This window comes from Macaca thibetana, chromosome 10, assembly GCF_024542745.1.
Source record: "Macaca thibetana thibetana isolate TM-01 chromosome 10, ASM2454274v1, whole genome shotgun sequence".
Taxonomy (NCBI): Eukaryota; Metazoa; Chordata; class Mammalia; order Primates; family Cercopithecidae; genus Macaca; species Macaca thibetana.
Genome location: NC_065587.1, coordinates 94,825,141 through 94,843,829, shown reverse-complemented (window position 1 = coordinate 94,843,829; position 18,689 = coordinate 94,825,141). Strand labels below are relative to the sequence as shown.

General features: G+C 40.1%; 1 protein-coding gene and 1 pseudogene across 3 annotated transcripts in view; both read left to right on the top strand.

Moving 5' to 3' along the window:
- Positions 1-18,689, top strand: part of LOC126929834 (uncharacterized) — a 794,775-nt gene that overhangs the window by 551,183 nt on the left and 224,903 nt on the right. The window lies entirely within an intron of this gene.
- On the top strand, positions 8,944-10,822 carry LOC126929838 (unconventional prefoldin RPB5 interactor 1-like; annotated as a pseudogene). Its single transcript, XR_007717293.1, has 2 exons — positions 8,944-9,197; positions 9,522-10,822. The product of XR_007717293.1 is annotated as an unconventional prefoldin RPB5 interactor 1-like (transcript).

Below are 18,689 nucleotides of genomic sequence, written 5' to 3'. Positions count from 1 at the left end.
TACGCTACGTTGCCCAGTTTGCAAACTCTGTCTTTGAGGAAACTGTAAAGGGATATTAAGTGGCGCCCAGAGGTTGTGGAGAGAAAGGAAACGTCTTCCAATGAAAACTGGAGAGAAGCTTTCAGAGCAACTGCTTTTTGATGTGTGTTTTCACTTCATAGAGTTAAATCATTTTTGGATGAGCAGTGTGAAATCACTGTTTCTGTGGAGCCTGAGAAAGTACATTTGGGAATGCTCTTAATAACAAGCTGAGAAAGTAATCCCTCCGATATGAATCAGAAGGAAACTTTCTGTGAAACTTCTCTAGGTCACGTGAAGTCCACTCGCATAGTTAAGCTTCTGTTGTCAATGAGCAGTATTCTAACACTGTTTTGGTTTACTCAGCTAAGTGATACTTGGGAGCTCTTTTAGCCTTATGGTGAAAATGGAAATATCTTCAGAAGGACACTGGAAAGAAGATTTCCGAGGAGCTACTTTGTGACGTGTGCATTCCACTCAGACTTATACTTTTCTTCTCATAGAGTATTGGGGAATCCCATTTGTAAAAAAAGCTAGCAGGGGACATTCAGGAGTATATGGACGGCTATGGTGAAAAAGGAAATATTCTCAGACAAAAACTGGAAAGAAGACTTCTGTGAAACTGCTTTGTGATAGATATGTCTATTCATCACACATAGAAAAAACTTTCTTTCTATTAGGCAGTTTTGAACTCCATCTTGGATGGATTGGCGAAGGGACATTTGGGAGCACATTCAGGCCTGTGCGGAAATAGGAGATATCTTTAGACAAAAACTGGAGAGAACCTTCTGAGAAACTGCTTTGTGATGTGTGCATTCCATCCAGGGAGTTATACCTCTTTTCTTATAAGGCAGTGTTTGAACAACGTTCCTGTAAAACTGAAAAAGTGATATTTTGCAGCGCATTGAAGACTACAGCAAAAAGCGAAATATCCTGAAACAAAAACCAAAAAGAAGCATTCTTAGAAACAGCTCTCTGACATGTGCATTCATTCCAGAGACTTGAAGCTTACACTACATTGCCTAGTTTGGAAACTCTGTCTTTCAGGAATCTGGGAAGGGATATTAAGTGGCGTCTGGAGAGTTGTGGTGAGAAAGGAAACGTCTTTCGATGAAAACTGGAGAGAAGTTTTCAGAGCTACTGCTTTGTGATGTGTGTATTCATCTCATTGAGTTAAATCCTTCTTTGGATTGAGCAGTTTGAAATCACTGCTTCTGTGGAACCTTAGAAAGAACATTTGGGAATGCTCTTAAGAATATGCTGAAAAAGAAATACCCTATGATAAAAACTACAAGGAAACTTTCTGTGAAACTGCTCTAGGTCATGTAAATTCCACTCACAGAGTTAAGCTTCTGATTTCATTGAACAGTATTCTAACTCTTCTTAGGTTAATCAGCTAAAGAATACCCGGGAGCGCTTTGAGACTTATGGTGAAAACGGAAATATCTTCAGACAGATACTGGAGAGAAGATATCCGAGGAGCTGCTTTGTGACGTGTGCATTCCACTCACAGAGTTATACCTTTCTTGTGACAGAGGATTGAGGAAATCCATTTAGAGAAAAAGCTACCAGTGAACATTTGGGAGTATATGGACGGCAATGGTGAAAAAAGAAGTATCCTCAGACAAAAGCTGGAAAGAAGCTTTCTGTGAAACTGTTTTGTGATATATATGTCTGTTCATCTCACATAGAAAAGACTTTCTTTCTATTACACATTTTTGAAACAGCGTAATGGACGGATTCGCGAAGGAACATTTGGGAGTACATTCAGACCTGTGGGGAAATAGGAGATATCTTCAGATAAAAATCAGAAGAAGATTTCCGAGAAACTGCTTTGTGAACTGTGCATTCCACTCAGGGATTTATACCTCTTTTCTCATAAGGCAGTGTTTGCACACCGTTCCTGTAAAACTGAGAAAGTGATATTTTGCAGCACAATGAAGTCTATGGCGAAAAGTGAAATATCCAGAAATAAAAATCTGAAAGAAGTGTTCCAAGAAACTGCTCTCTGACGTGTGTATTCACTTCAGAGAGTTAAAGATTACACTACATTGCCCAGTTTGGAAACTCTCTCTTTGAGGAATCAGTGAGGGCATATTAAGTAGCGCCGGAATCCTGTGGTGAGAAAGGAAACGTCTTCCGATGACAATGGAGAAAAGCTTTTGGAGAAACTGCCTTGGGATGTGTGCATTCATATCAAAGAGTTAAATCATTCTTTGGATTGAGCAGTTTGAAATCACTCTCTTTGTGAAACCTGAGAAAGGACATTTGGGAATGCTATTAAGAATATGCTGAAAAAAAAAAACCCTCCAATAAAAACCAGAAGGAAAGTTTCTGTGGAACTCTAGGTCACGTGAAGTCCACTCACACAGTTAAGCTTCTGTTTTCATTGAGCAGTATTCTAACACTGTTTTAGGTTAGTCAGTTAAGGGATACTCAGGAGAGCTTTGAGGCTTATGATGAAAATGGAAATGTCTTCAGATAGATACTGGAGAGTAGATTTCTGAAGAGCTGCTTTGTTACGTGTGCATTCCACTCACAGAGTTATACTTTTCATCCCATACAGGATTGGGGAATCCCTCTTGCAGAAAACGCTACCAGGAGATACTTGAGAGTATAAGGATGTCTATGGTGAAAAAGAAAACATCCTCAGGCAAAAACTGGAAAGAAGCGTTCTGTGAAACTGGTTTCTGACAGATACATCTATTCATCTCACATAGAGAAAACTTTCTTTCTAGTACAAAATTTTGAAACTGCATCATGGAAGGATTCATGAAGGGATATTCAGGAGCACATTCAGGCCTGTGGAGAAATAGCAGATATCTTCAGATAAAAACTGGAGAGAAGCTTTCTGAGAAACTGCTTTGTGATGTGTGCATTCCACTCAGGGAGTTATACCTCTTTTGTCATAAGGCAGTGTTGGAACACTGTTACTGTAAATCTTAAAAAGTGATATTTTGCAGCACATTGAAGACTATGGAGAAAAATGTCATATCCGGAAATAAAACCCAAAAAGAAGCATTCCAGGAAACTGCTCTCTGACATGTGCATTCATTTCAGAAATATAATGTTTACACTACGTTGCCCAGTTTGGAAACTCTGTCTTTGAGGAATCTATGAAGGGATATTTAGTGGTGCCTGGAGGCATATGTTGAGAAAGGAAACGTCTTCCGATGAAAACTGGAGAGAAGCTTTCAGAGCAACTGTTTTGTGATGTGTGCATTCATCAATTAGAGTTAAATCTTTCTTTGCATTGAGCAGTTTTGAAATCTCTGTTTTTGTGGAACCTAACAAATTACATTTGGGACTGCTCTTAAGAATATACTGAAAAAGAAATACCTTCTGATGAAAACCAGAAGAAATCTTTCTGTGAAACTGCTCTGGGTCAAGTGAACTCCACTCACACAGTTAAGCTTCTGTTTTCATTGAGCAGTCTTCTAAAACTGTTTTAAGTTAGTCAGCTAAGGGTTACTCGGGAGCGCTTTGAGGCTAACGGTGAAAATGGAAATATCTTCAGATAGATACTGGAGAGATTCCCGAGGAGCTGCTTTGTGATGTGTGCATTCCACTCATAGAATTATACTTTTCAAATAGAATTGGGGAATCCCGTTTGGAGAAAAAGCTACAAGGGGACATTTGGGAGTATGTGGATGGCTATGGTTAAAAAGGAAATATCCTCAGAGAAAACCTGGAAAGAAGCTTTCTGTGAAAATGCTTTGTGATACATATATCTATTCATCTCATGTAGATAAAATTTTGTTTCTATTATGCAGTTTTGAAACTGTGTCATGGATGAATTCGCAAAGAGACGTTTGGGAGCACATTCAGGTCTTAGAGGAAATAAGAAATATCTCCAGATAAGAATTGCAGACAAGCTTTCTGAGAAACTGCATTGTGATGTGTGCATTCCATTCAAGGAGTTATACCTCTTTTCTCATAAGACAGTGTTGGAACATTGTTCCTGTAAAACTGAAAAAGTGATATTTTGCAGCACATTGAAGACTATGGCAAAATGTGAATTATCCTGAAATAAAACAAAGAAAGAAGCGTTCCAAGAAAATGCTCTCTGAAGTGTGCCTTAACTTCAGAGAGTTAAAGCTTTCACTACGTTGCCCAGTTTGGAAACTCTGTCTTTGAGGAATCTGTGAAGGGATATTAAGTGTCGCCCAGAGTCTTGTGTTGAGAAAGGAAACGTCTTCCGATGAAAACTGGAGAGAAACTTTTGGATCAACTGCTTTGTGATGTGTGTATTCATCTCATAGAGTTAAATCATTATTTGGATTTAGCAGTTTGAAATCACTATTTCTGTGGAAACTGAGAAAGGACCTGAGGAAACGCTCTTAAGAATATGCTGAAAAAGAAACACCCTCTGATAAAAACCAGAAGGAATCTTTCTGTGAAACTGCTCTAGGTCACGTGAAGTCCACTTGCACAGTTAAGCTTCTGTTTTCATTGAGCTGTATTCTAACACTGTTTTAGGTTAGTCAGACAAGGGATAATCAGGAGCGCTTTGAGGCTTATGTTGAAAACGGAAATATCTTCAGATAGATACTGAAGAGGAGATTTCTGAGGAGCCACTTTGTGACATCAGCATTCCACTCACAGAATTATACTTTTCTTCTCATAGGGGATTGTGGAATACCGTTTGGGAAAAACGCTACCAGGAGACATTTGAAAGTGTATGCATGGCGATGGTGAAAGAGTATCCACAGACAAAAGCTGCAAAGAATTTTCTGTAAAACTGCTTTGTGACAGATATGTCTATTCATCTCACATTGAGGAAACTTTCTCTCATTACGCAGATTTGAAACTGCTTCATGGACAGATTCGCGAAGGGACATTCAGAGGCAAATTCAGACCTGTGGGGAAATAGGAAATATCTTCTGATAAATACTGGAGAGAAGCTTTCTGAGAATCTGCTTTGTGATGTGTGCATTGCACTCAGGGAGTTATGCCTCTTTTCTCATAAGGCAGTGTTTGAACTCTCTTCCTGTAAAACTGAAAAAGTGATACTTTGCAGCGCATTGAAGACTATGGCAGAAAGTGAATCATCTGGAAATAAAACCCAGAAAGCAGCATTCCAAGAAACATCTCTGACGTGTGCATTCATTTCAGAGAGTTAAAGGTTACACTACGTTGCCCAGTTTGGAAACTCTGTCTTTGAGGAATCTGTGAAGGGATATTAAGTGGCGCCCGGAGGCTTGTGTTGACAAAGGAAATGTCTTCCGATGAAAACTGCAGAGACGTTTTCGGAGCAACCTGCTTTGTGATGTGTGTATTCATCTCATAGAGGTAAATCATTCTTTGGATTGAGTAGTTTGAAATCACTGTTTCTGTGGAACCTGAGAAAGGATACTTGGGAACGCTCTTACGATTATGCTGAAAAAGAAATACCCTCTAGTAAAAACCAGAAGGATACTTCCTGAGAAACTGCTCTAGGTCACTTGAAGTCCACTTGCACAGTTAAGCTTCTGTTTTCATTGAGCAGTATTCTAACACCGTTTTAGGTTAGTCAGCCAAGGGATACTCGGGAGCGCTTTGAGGCTTACAGTGAAAATGGAAATATCTTCAGATAGATACTGGAGAGAAGAATTCCATGGAGTTGTTTTGTGACTTGTGCATTGCATTGAGGGAGTTGTACCTTTGTTCTCATAGAGGATTGGGGAATCCAGTTTGGAGAAAATGCTACCAGGGGACATTTGAGGGTATATGGATGGCTACAGTGAAAAAGGAAGTGTCCTGAGACAAAAACTGAAAAGGAGATTTCTGTGAAACTTCTTTGTGATACATATGTCTATTCATTTCACATAGATAAACCTTTATTTCTATTATGCAGATTCAAACCTGCGTCATGGACAGATTCATGGAGGGAATTTTGGGAGCACTCTCAGGCCTGTGGTGAGTAGGAAATATCTCTAGATGAAAACTGGAGACAAGCTTTCTGAGAAACTGCTTTGTGATGTGTACATTCCACTCATGAAGATATACCTCTTTGTCAAAAGGCAGTGTTTGAACACTGTTCCTGTAAAACTGAAAAAGTGATATTTTGCAGTGCATTGAAGACTACCCTGAAAAGTGAAATACCCTGAAATAAAACCCAGAAAGAAGCGTTCCTAGAAACTGCTCTCTGATGTGTGCATTCACATCAGAGAGTTTAAGCTTACCGTACGTTGCCAGTTTGGAAACTCTGCCTTTGATAAATCAGTGAAGGGATATTAAGTTTCGCCTGGAGGCTTGTGGGGAGAAAGGAAAAGTATTCCAATGAAAGCGGGAGAGAAATTTTCGGAGCAACTGCTTTGTGATGTGCGTATTCATCTCATAGAGTTAAATCATTCTTTGGATTGAGAGATTTGAAATCACTGTTTCTGTGCTACCTGAGAAAGGATATTGGGAAACGCTCTTAACAATATGCTGAAAAAGAAATACCCTCCGATAAAAAACAGAAGGAACTTTCTGTGAAACTCCTCTAGGTCACGGGAAGTCACCTCGCAAAGTTAAGCTTCTGTTTCCATTGAGCAGTATTCTAACACGGTTTTAGGTTAGTCAGTTAAAGGATTCTTGGGAGCGCTTTGAGGCTTATGGTGAAAACGGAAATACCTTCAGATAGATACTGTAGAGAAGACTTCCGAGGAGCTGCTTTGTGATGTGTGCATTCCACTCATAGAATTATGCTTTTCTTCTCATAGAGGATTGGGGAATCCCGTTTGGAGAAAACGTTGTCAGGGGCATTCGGGAATATATGGACGGCTATGGTGAAAAAGGAAATATCCTCAGACAAAAACAGGAAAGAAGCATTCTGTGAATTGCTTTGTGATAGATATATCTATTCATTTCACATAGAGAAAACTTTCTTTTTATTAAGCCGTTTTGAAACTGCATCATAGATGGATTTGCGAAGGGACATTCAGGAGCATATTCAGGCCTGCGGGGTAGTTGGAGATATCTTCATATAAAAACAGGAGAGAAGCTTTCTGAGAAACTGCTTTATGATGTGTGCATTCCACTCAGGAAGTTATACCTCTTTTCTCATAAGGCAGTGTTTGAACACTCTTCCTGTAAAACTGAAAAAGTGATATTTTGCAGCATGTTGAAGACTACAGTGAAAAGTGAAATATCCGAAAATAAAACCCAGATAGAAGCATTCCAAGAAACTGCTCTCTCACGTGTGCATTCATTTCAGAGAGTAAAAGCTTACACTACGTTGCCCAGTTTGGAAACTCTGTCTTTGAGGATTCTGTGAAGGGATATTAAGTGGCGCTGGGAGGCTTGTGGTGAGAAAGGAAACATCTTCCAATGAAAACTAGAGAGAAGCTTTCAGAGCAACTGCTTTGTGATGTGTGTATTCATCTCATAGAGTTAAATCATTATTTGAATCGAGCAGTTTGCAATCACTGTTTCTGTGGAACCTGAGAAAGGACATTTGGGAATGCACTTAAGAATATGCAGAAAAATTAATACCCTCCAATAAAAACCAAAAGGAACTTTCTGTGAAACTGCTCTAGGTCACGTGCATTCCACTCACACAGCGAAGCTTCTGTTTTTATTGAGAAGTATTCTAACACTGTTTTAGATTAGGCAGCTAAGTTATACTCAGGAGCACTTTGAGGCTTCCTGTGCAAAGGGAAATATCTCCAGAAAGATACTGGAGAGAAGATTTACGAGGAGCTGCTTTGTGACGTGTGCATTCCACTTACAGAGTTATACTTTTCTTCTCAAAGAGGATTGAGGAATCCCGTGTAGAGAAAACGCTACCAGGGGACATTCGGAAGTATACGATGGCTATGGTGAAAAAGGAAGTATCCTCAGACAAAAACTGGAAAGAAGCTTTCTGTGAAACTGCTTTGTGATAGATTTTTCTATTCACCTCATGCAGATGAAACATTCTTTTTATTACTCAGTTTTGAAACTTTGTCATGGATGGATTCGTGAAGGGACATTCGGGAGCGCCTTCAGGCCTGTGGGGAAATAGGAAATATCTGTACATAAAAACTGGAGATAAGCTTTCTGAGAAACTGCTCTGTGATGTGTGCATTCCACTCAGGGAATTATACCTCTTTTCTCATAAGGCAGTGTTTGAACACTGTTCCTGTAAAACTAAAAAAGTGAGATATTGCAGTGCATTGAAGACTATGGCGAAAAGTAAAATATCCTGAAATAAATCCCACAAAGAAGCTTTCCAAGAAACTGCTCTCTGACGTGTGCAATCATTTCAGAAAGTTATAGTTTACACTGTGTTGCACAGTTTGGAAACTCTGTCCTTGAGGAATCTGGGAAGGGATATTAAGTGGCGCACAGAGGCTTGTGTTGTGAAAGAAACGCCTTCTGATAAAAACTGGAGAGAAGCTTTCAGAGCTTCTGCCTTGTGAAGTGTGTATTCATATCATGGAGTTAAATCATTCTTTGGATTGAACAATTTGAAATCACTGTTTCTGTGGAACATGAAAAAGGACATTTGGGAATGCTCTTAAGAATATGCTGAAAAAATTTGCCACGCAGTGCTGGGCCTGTGAGGAGGCGCAGAGGAGGCGCGGCCACCACGGAACGCCTTGCTGGGCCTGCACCACGTAACCCGGCTGCTGGCGTGCTACTGGGAGCCCGCTGCGGGGCGGTGGCGGCGGGGGCATGAGCTTGTGAGATGCGGCCGCGGGTGACGCGGAAGCCAGCAGTGGCGACAGTGGCGGCGGTCATGTTCTCCTGGGTGTGGGGCGCCCAGTGCCTGAAGGCGGGAGCGTGGGCGCTGGGTAGCCGCCGACCATGCCGCCTGCGCAGGCGCTTGTTTTGGACTCACTCGCGGCACTGAGGCCCGCGGGCCGATCATTGGCACGCCCACCGTGGAGACGACCCCCAAGCCCTCGGCCCCTTTGGCTTTGGCCTCAGCCCCGGCCCAGTTGCCGCTGCGCACCCAGGACGTGGTGCAGCTGTGCGAGGAGCAGGAAAAGGAAGAAGGTAGATAATGACTATAATGCCCTTCCAGAAAGACTCAGCACCTTGCCTGATAAATTGTCTTATAATATAATGGTACCATTTGGCCCTTTTGCCTTCATGCTAGGAAAACTTGTCCATACTAATGAAGTAAATGTTTTACTGGGGGACAACTGGTTTGCAAAGTGCTCAGCAAAGCAGACTGTAAGTTTAGTTGAGCACCAGAAAGAACATATAAGAAAAACAATAGATGACTTTAAAAAAATGATGAAAAGGCCGGGCGCGGTGGCTCAAGCCTGTAATCCCAGCACTTTGGGAGGCCGAGACGGGCGGATCACGAGGTCAGGAGATCGAGACCACCCTGGCTAACACGGTGAAACCCCGTCTCTACTAAAAAATACAAAAAACTAGCCGGGCGAGGTGGCGGGCGCCTGTAGTCCCAGCTACTCGGGAGGCTGAGGCAGGAGAATGGCGTGAACCCGGGAGGCGGAGCTTGCAGTGAGCTGAGATCCGGCCACTACACTCCAGCCTGGGCGGCAGAGCGAGACTCCGTCTCAAAAAAAAAAAAAAAAAAAAAAAAAAAAAAAAATGATGAAAAATTTTGAATCCAGAGTTGAATTCACAGAAGATTTGCAGAAAATGAGTGATGCTGCAGGTGATATCGTTGACATAAGAGAAGAAATTAAATGTGACTTTGAATTTAAAGCAAAACACCGAATTGCTCATAAACCGCATTCCAAACCAAAAACTTCAGATATTTTTGAAGTAGATGTTGTAAACGATGTGAAATCCAAGGATTTGCCTGCTGATAAAGAACTGTGGGCTCGACTTGAAGAACTAGAGAGACAAGAAGAATTGCTGGGTGAACTTGATAGTAAGCCTGATATTGTGATTGCAAATGGAGAAGATACGACATCTTCTGAAGAGGAAAAGGAAGATCATAACACAAATGTGAATGCAATGCATCAAGTAACAGACTCTCATACTCTGGACAGTTGTCATAAGGATGTTGCAAGTTCAGAACCATTCAGTGTTCAAATGAGTAGTCAGTTGAACTGTTCAGTGAATGGTTCCAGTTCTTACCACAGTGATGATGTTGACGATGATGATGATGTGGACGGTGACAACATTGACGACGATGATAGTGATAATGACCATGAGGCTTTAGGGATTGGAGATAATTATCTTCCAACAATATATTTTTCTCATACTGTTAAGCCTAAGAGGGTCCGAATAAATACTGGAAAGAATACCACTTTAAAATTCAGTGAAAAGAAAGAAGAAGACAAACGTAAATGAAAGAACAGCACTGGCAGTGGCAACTCTGCCCAGGAGCTGCCGACCGTCAGGACACCTGCTGACATTTACAGAGCCTTTGTTGATGTTGTGAATGGAGAATATGTCCCTCACAAATCCATGCTGAAGTCTCGAAGTAGAGAGAATAGTGTGTGTAGTGACACCAGTGAAAGCAGTGCTGCTGAATATGACGATAGGTGGGGAGTTTTGAGGAGTATCAGCTGCGAAGAAGCCACTTGCAGTGACACCAGTGAGAGAACTTTGGAAGAGGAAACACAAGAAAATCATCAAAAGAAACTTTTACCCTTATCAGTAACACCTGAGGCTTTTTCTGGAACTGTTATAGAAAAAGAATTTGTATCACCTTCCTTAACACTACACCCAGCCATTGCTCATCCTGCACTACCCATTATTCCAGAATGAAAGGAAGTTCTGTCAGAAGCATCAGAAGAAACTGGAAAGAGGGTTTCAAAGGTTAAAGCTGCCAGATTGCAACAGAAAAACTAGGCCCTGTCTAGGAAATGAGAATTTACATCCTAAAACCTAGTTGTTCATTTGTTTAGAATATCTATAGCAAAATAGGTTACATGTAGTTTGAAATAAGGTATCCTGAGTTACTTTGGCAACAAGTTCTTTTACCCTTGGTATTTGAAAAAATCAAAGAAACTGTCTGAATCTTTAATATTCGACTTGTTTTGTTAATTCTCTGAATACTGCCAACACTCTTTTCCAAGTTTGCCTTTATGATGCAGTGGCAGCATTTTGAATTACTTTTCAAAGAGTACTGTTCATATGCATTGTTTTTGTGTTTCAAACTAAATACAGGCAGTTTTGTGCCAGCTGTGATATTGTGCATACCATATGGACCATTTTAAAGAAAATTTTAAAATTTCAAATAGATTCAACAATTTTATTACTTGCTTTCACATTTTAAAGGCACTTTAAAAAAATCTACTTCTCTTGCAGGTTTTTCAGGTAGTTGGCTCTTCAAGAAACCTCGACACCTTGAATGTCACACTGTAAACTTTAAGGATCAAAGCAACATGAATTAATTGTATTCTATGGGAAAATTACTTTGGAAAGATATTTTGTAAAACTTTTTTCTTCCCGTAAAAACTTTATGAAACTTGGTCCCCTCCCCCCAAAAAAGAATACGTTGAAAAAGAAATACACTCCAATAAACAGCAGAAGGAAACCTTCTGTGAAACTGCTCTAGGTCACATGAAGTCCATTCTCCCAGTTAAGCTTCTGTTTTCATTGAGCAGTATTCTAACACTGTTTTAGGTTAGACAGCTAAGGGATACTTGGGAGTGCTTTGAGGTTTATGGTGAAAAAGGTAATATCTTCCGATAGAAACTGGAGAGAAGATTTTTGAGTAGATGCTTTGTGACGTGTGCATTCCACTCAAAGAGTTTTATTTTTCTTCTCAGAGAGGATTGGGGAAGCCCGTTTGGAGAAATAGCTACCAGGGGACATTCGGGAGTACATGTACAGCTATGTTGAAAAAGGAAATATCCTCAGAGAAAAACTGGAAAGAAGCTTTCTCTGACACTGTTTTGGGATAGATATGTGTATTCATCTCACATAGATAAAACTTTTTTCCATTATGCAGTTTTGAAACTGCGTCATTGACGGATTCACGAAGGGACATTCGGGCGCACATTCACCCCTGAGGGGAAATAGGAGATATCTTCAGATAAAAACTGCAGAGAAGCTTTCTGAGAAATGGCTTTTTGATGTGTGCATTCCACTCAGGGAGTTATACCTCTTTTCTCATGAGGAAGTGTTTGAACACTGTTCCTCTAAAACTGAAAAAGTGAGATTTTGCAGCACATTGAAGACTATGGTGAAAAGTGAAATATCCTGAAACAAAATCCAGAAAGAAGCGTTGCAAGAATCTACTCTCTGATGCATGCATTCATTTCAGAGTTAAAGCTTACACTACGTTGCTCAGTTTGGAAACTCTGTCTTTGAGGAATCTGTGAAGGGATATTAAGTGGCACCTGGAGGCTTGTGGTGAGAAAGGAAACGTCTTCCGATGAAAACTGGACACATGCTTTCGGAGCAAGAGTTTTGTGATGCGTGTATTCACCTCAGAGAGTTAAATCATTCTTTGGATTTTGTAGTTTGAAATCACTGTCTCTGTGGAAACAGAGAAAGGACATTTGAGAATGCTCTTAAGGTTATACTGAAAAATAAATACCCTCCAATAAAAACCAGAAGGAAACTTTCTGTGAAACTGCTCTAGGTCACGTGGATTCCACTCACACAGTTGACCTTCTGTTTTCAAAGAGCAGTATTCTAACACTATTTTACGTTAGTCAGCTAGGGAATATTTGGGAGCACTTTGAGGCTTACAGTGAAAGCGTAAATATCTTCAGATATATACTGGAAAGAAGAATACCAAGTAGCTGCTTTGTGATGTGTGCATTCATTCACAGAGTTACACTTTTCTTCTCATAAAGGATTGGGGAATCCGGATTGGAGAAAAAGCTACCAGGGGATATTCAGGAGTATATGGACGGCCATTGTGAAAAAGGAAATATCCTCAGACAAAAACTGGAGAGAAGCTTTCTGTGAAACTGCTTTGTGATAGATATGTCTATTCATCTCACATAGATAAAACTTTTTTTCTATTATGCAGTTTTGAAACTGTGTCATTGACAGATTCACAAAGGGACATTTGGGAGCACATTCTGGAATGTGGGAAAATAGGAACTATCCTCAGAGAAAAACTGAAGAGAAGCTTTCTGAGAAACTGCTTTGTGATGTGCATATTCCACTCAGGGAGTTATACCTCTATTCTCATAAGGCAGTGTTTGAACACTGTTCCTGTAAAACTGAAAAAGTGATATATTCCAGCGCATTGAAGACTATGGTGAAAAGTGAAATATCCGGAAACAAAACCCAGAAAGAAGCGATCCAAGAAACTGTTCTCTGAAGTGTGCATTCATTTCAGAGAGTTAAAGCTTATACTATGTTGCCCTGTTTGGAAAGTCTGTCTTTGAGGAATCTGTAAAGGGATATTTAGTGGCACCCAGAGCCATGAGGTGACAAATGAAACATCTTCCGATGAAAACTGGAGAAGCTTTCGGGGTAACGGCTTTGTGGTGTTTGTATTCGTCTCATAGAGTTGAAACATTCTTTGGAATGAGCAGTTTGAAATCAGTGTTTCTGTGGAACCTGAGAAAGAATATTTGGGTATGCTCCTAAGAATGTGCTGAAAGAGAAATACCCTCCAATAAAAATCAGAAGGAAATTTCTGTGAAACTGCTCTAGGTCATGTGAATTTCATTTGCAGACTTAAACTTCTGTTTTCATTGAGCTGTATTCCAACACTGTTTTAGGTGAGTCAGCTAAGGGATACTCAGGAGCGCTTTGAGGCTTAAGGTGAAAACGGAAATATCTTCAGGCAGACATTGGAGAGAAGATTTCCAAAAAGCTGTTTTGTGATGTGTGCATTCCACTCACAGAGTTACACTTTTCTTCTCATAGAGGGTTGGGGAATCCCATTTGTAGAAAACGTACCAGGGGATATTCGGGATTATGGCGATGGTAAAAAGGAAGTATCCTCATACAAAAACTGGAAAAAAGCTTTCTCAGAAACTGCTTTGTGATAGATATGTCTATTCATCTCACATAGATAAAACTTTCTATTATGCAGTTTTGAAACAGCGTCATGGAAGGATTCGCAAATGGACATTGGGAGTCACATTCAGGCCTGTGGGGAAGTAGGAAATATCTTCAGATGAAAACTCGATAAAAGCATTATGAAGAACTGCTTTGTGATGTGTGCATTGCACTCAGGGAGATATGCCACTTTTCTCATAAGGCAGAGTTTGAACACTATTCCTGTAAACCTAAAATGTGATATTTTGCAGCGCATTGAAGACCAAGGGGAAAAGTGACATATCCTTTAAAAGAAACCCAGAAAGAAGCGTTCCAAGAAACCGCTCTCTGACGTGTGCCTTCATTTCAGAGAGTTAAAGCTTACACTACATTGCCCAGTTTGGAAACTCTGTATTTGAGGAATCTGTGAAGAGATATTAAGTGGTGACCATAGGCTTGTGGTGAGATAGGAAACGTCTTCCGATGAAAACTGGAGAGAAGCTTTTGGAGCAACTGCTTTGTGATGTGTGTATTCATCTCATAGAGTTAAATCATTCTTTGGATTGAGCAGTTTGAGAACACTGTTTCTGTGGAACCTGAGAAAGTACATTTGGGAACGCTCTTAAAATATGCTGAGAAAGAAAAACTCATCAATAAAAATGAGAAGGAACTTTCTGTGAAACTCCTCTAGGTCATGTGAAGTCCACTCGCTCAGTAAAGCTTCTCGTTTCATTGAGCAGTATTCTAACACTGTTTAGGTTAGTCAGCTAAGGGATACTCGGGAGCACTTTGAGGCTTACGGTGAAAACGGAAATATCTTCATATAGACACTGGAGAGAAGATTTCTGAGGAACTGCTTTGTGACGTGTGCATTCCACTCACAGAGTTATACTTTTCTTCTCATAGAGTATTGGGGAATCCCGTTTGGAGAAAACTCTATCAGGAGACATTCGGGAGTATATGGACGTCTATGGTGATAAAGGAATTATCCTCAGACAAAAACTGGAAAGAAGCTTTCTGTGAAACTGCTTTGTGATAGATATGTCTATTCATCTCACATAGATAAAGCTTTCTTTCTATTATGCGGTTTTGAAACTGCGTCATGGACGAAGTTGCAAAGGTACAGTTGGGAGCACATTCAGACTTGTGGGGTAATAGGAGATATCTTCAGATAAAAACTGGAGAGATTTCTGAGTAACTACTTTATGAAGGGTGCATACCACTTAGGAAATTATACCTCTTTTCTCATAAGGCAGGGTTTGAACACTGTTCCTGTAAAACTGGAAAAGTGATATTTTATAGCGCATTGAAGTCTATGGCGAAAAGTGACATATCCTGAAATAAAACCCAGAAAGAAACGTTGCAGGAAACTTCTCTGAAGTGTGCATTCATTTCAGAGAGATAAAGCTTTCACAATGTTGCAGTTTGGAAACTCTGTCTTTGAGGAATCTGTGAAGGGATATTAAGTGACGTCTGGAGGCTTGTTGAGTGATGAAACGTCTTCTGATGAAAACTGGAAAGAAGCTTTCAGAGCAACTACTTTGTGAAGTGTATATTCATCTCATAGAGTTAAATCATTCTTTGGATTGAGCAGTTTGAAATCACTCTTTCTGTGGAAGCTGAGAAAGGACATTCGGGAATGCTCTTAGAAATATGCTGAAAAAGTAATACCCTCTGATAAAAACGGAAGGAAACTTTCTCTGAAACTGCTCTAGGTCACTTGAATTCCACTCACACAGTTAAGCTTCCGTTTTTATTGAGCAGTATTCTAACACTCTTTTAAGTTCATCAGCTAAGGGATACTTGGGAATGCTGTGAGGCTTATGGTGAAAACGGAAATATCTTCAGATAGATACTGGAGAGAAGATTTCCGAGGAGCTGCTTTGTGACATGTGCATTCCACTCACAGAGTTATACCTTTCTTCTCATAGCGGATTGGGGAATCCTGTTTCAAGAAAACGCTACCAGGGGACCTTCGGGAGTATATGCATGGCTATGGTGAAAAGGGAAATATCCTCAGACAAAAACTGTGAAGAAGCTTTCTGTGAAACTGCCTTGTGATAGATATGTCTATTCCTCTCAAATAGATAAAATTTTGGATCTACTACGTGGTTTTGAAACAGTTTCATGGACGGATTCATGAAGGGACATTCGGGAGAACATTCAGACCTGGGGGAATTCGGAAATATCTCCAGATAAAAACTGGAGAGAAGCTTTCTGTGAAACTGCACTGTGATGTGTGCATTCCATTCAGGGAGTTATACCTCTTTTCTCATAAGGCAGTGTTTGAACACTGTCCCTGTAAAACTGAAAAAGTGATATTTTGGAGCACATTGAAGCCTATGGCGAAATGTGAATTATCCTGAAATAAAACAAAGAAAGAAGCGTTCCAAGAAACTGCTCTCTGAAGTGTGCATTAACTTCAGAGAGTTAAAGCTTTCACTACGTTGCTCAGTTTGGAAACTCTGTCTTTGAAGAATCTGTGAGGTGATATTTAGTGGTGCCCAGAGGCTTGTGGTGAGATAGGAAACATCTTCTGATGAAAACTGGAGAGACGCTTTCGGATCAACTGCTTTGTGATGTGTGTATTCATCTAATAGAGTTAAGTCATTCTTTGGAGTTAGAAGTTTGCAATCACTGTATTTGTGGAACCTGAGAAAGGACCTTAGGGAACGCTCTTAAGAATATGCTGCAAAAGTAATACCCTCTGATAAAAACGAGAAGGAAACTTTCTATGAAACTGCTGTAAATCACGTGAATTCCGTTTGCACAGTTAAGCTTCTGTTTTCATTAAGCAATATTCTAACACTGTTTTAGGTGAGTCAGTTAAAGGATACTCGGTAGTGCTTTGAGGCTCATGGTGAAAACGGAAATATCTTCAGATACATACTGGAGAGAAGATTTCTGAGGAGTTTCTTTGTGACATGTGCATTCTACTCACAGCATTATGCTTTTCTTCTCAAAGGGGATAGCGAAATCCTGTTAAAAGAAAAGTTACCAGGGGACTCTCAGGTGTATATGGACGGCTATGTCGAAAAAGGAAGTATCCACAGACAAAAACTGGAAAAAAGCTTTCTCTGAAACTGCTGTGTTATATGTCTATTCATCTCACATATATAAAACTTTCTTTCAATTATGCAGTTTTGAAACTGCATCATGGATGGATTCATGAAGGGACATTCGAGAGCACATTCAGACCTTTTCAAAAATAGGAAATATCTCCACATAAAAACTGAGAGAAATGTTCTGAGAAACTGCTTTGTGATGTGTGCATTCCACTCAGGGTGTTACACCTCTTTTCTCATAAGGCAGTGTTTGAACACTGTTCCTGTAAAACTGAAAAGGTGATATTTTGCAGTGCATTGAAGATTAAAGTGACAAGAGAAATATCAGGAAATAAAACCCAGAAAGAACCATTCCAAGTCACTACTCTCTGAAGTGTGCATTCATTTCAGGGAGTTAAAACTTATACTACGTTGCCCCATTTGGAATCTCTCTCTTAGAGGAATCTGGGAAGGGATTTTAAGTGGTGCCCGGAGGCTTATGGTGAGAAAGGAAACGTCTTCCAGTGAAAACTGGAGAGAAGCTTTCGGAGCAACTGCTTCATGATGTGTGTATTCATCTCATAGAGTTAAATCTTTCTTTGGATTGAGCAGGTTGAAATCACTGTTTCTGTGGAACCTGAGAAAGAACATTTGGGTACGCTGTTAAGAATATACTGAAAAAGTAATACCTCTGATAAAAACCAGAAGGAACTTTCGGTGAAACTGCTCTATGTCACGTGAATTCCACTCACACAGATAAGCTTCTGTTTTCATTGAGGAGTATTCTTACACCGTTTTAGGTTAGTCATGTAAGGGATACTTGGGAGTGCTTTGAGGCTTACGGTGAAAATGGAAATATCTTCAGATTGATACTAAAGAGAAGATTTCCGAGGAGCTGCTTTTTGACGTGTGCATTCCACTCACAGAGTTAAACATTTCTTCTCATAGAGGATTGGGCAATCCCATTTCAAGAAAAACCTTCCAGGGTCATTCTGGAGTATATGGACAGCTATCATGAAAAAGGAAGTTTCCTCAGACAAATCCTGGAAAGAAGCTTTCTGTGAAACTGCTTTTTGATAGATATGTCTATTCATCTCACATAGATAAAACTTTCTATTACGCAGTTTTGAAACTGCGTCATGGATGGATTCGCGAAAGGACGTTCAGGAGCACATTCAGGTCTGTAGGGAAATAGGAAATATCTCCAGATAAAAACTGGAGAGAGCTTTCTCAGAATCTGCTTTCTGATGTGTGTATTCATCTCAAAGAGTTAAATCATTCTTTGGATAGAACAGTTTGAATTCACTGCTTCTGTGGAGCCTGAGGAAGAACATTTCAGAATGCTCTTAAAACATGCTGAAAAAGTAATACTCTCCAATAAAAACCAGAAGGAAACATCCTGTGAAACTGCTCTAGGTCACGTGAATTCCACTCGCACATTTAAGCTTCTGTTTTCATTGAGCAGTATTCTAACACTCTTTTGGGTTATTCAGCTAAGGGATACTCAGAAGCGCTTTTAGGCTTACTGTGAAAATGGAAATATATTCACATAGATACTGTAGAGAAGATTTCCAAGGAGCTGCTTTGGGACGTGTGCATTCCACTCACAGAGTTATACCTTTATTCTCATAGAGGATTGGGGAATCCCGTTTGGAGAAAAAGCTAAGAGGGTCATTCGGGAGTATGATTACAGCAATGGTGAAAAAGGAAGATTCCTCAGACAAAAACTGGAAAGAAGCTTTCTCTGAAACTGCTTTGTGATAGAAGTGTCTATTCCCTTCAAATAGATAAAGCTTTTTT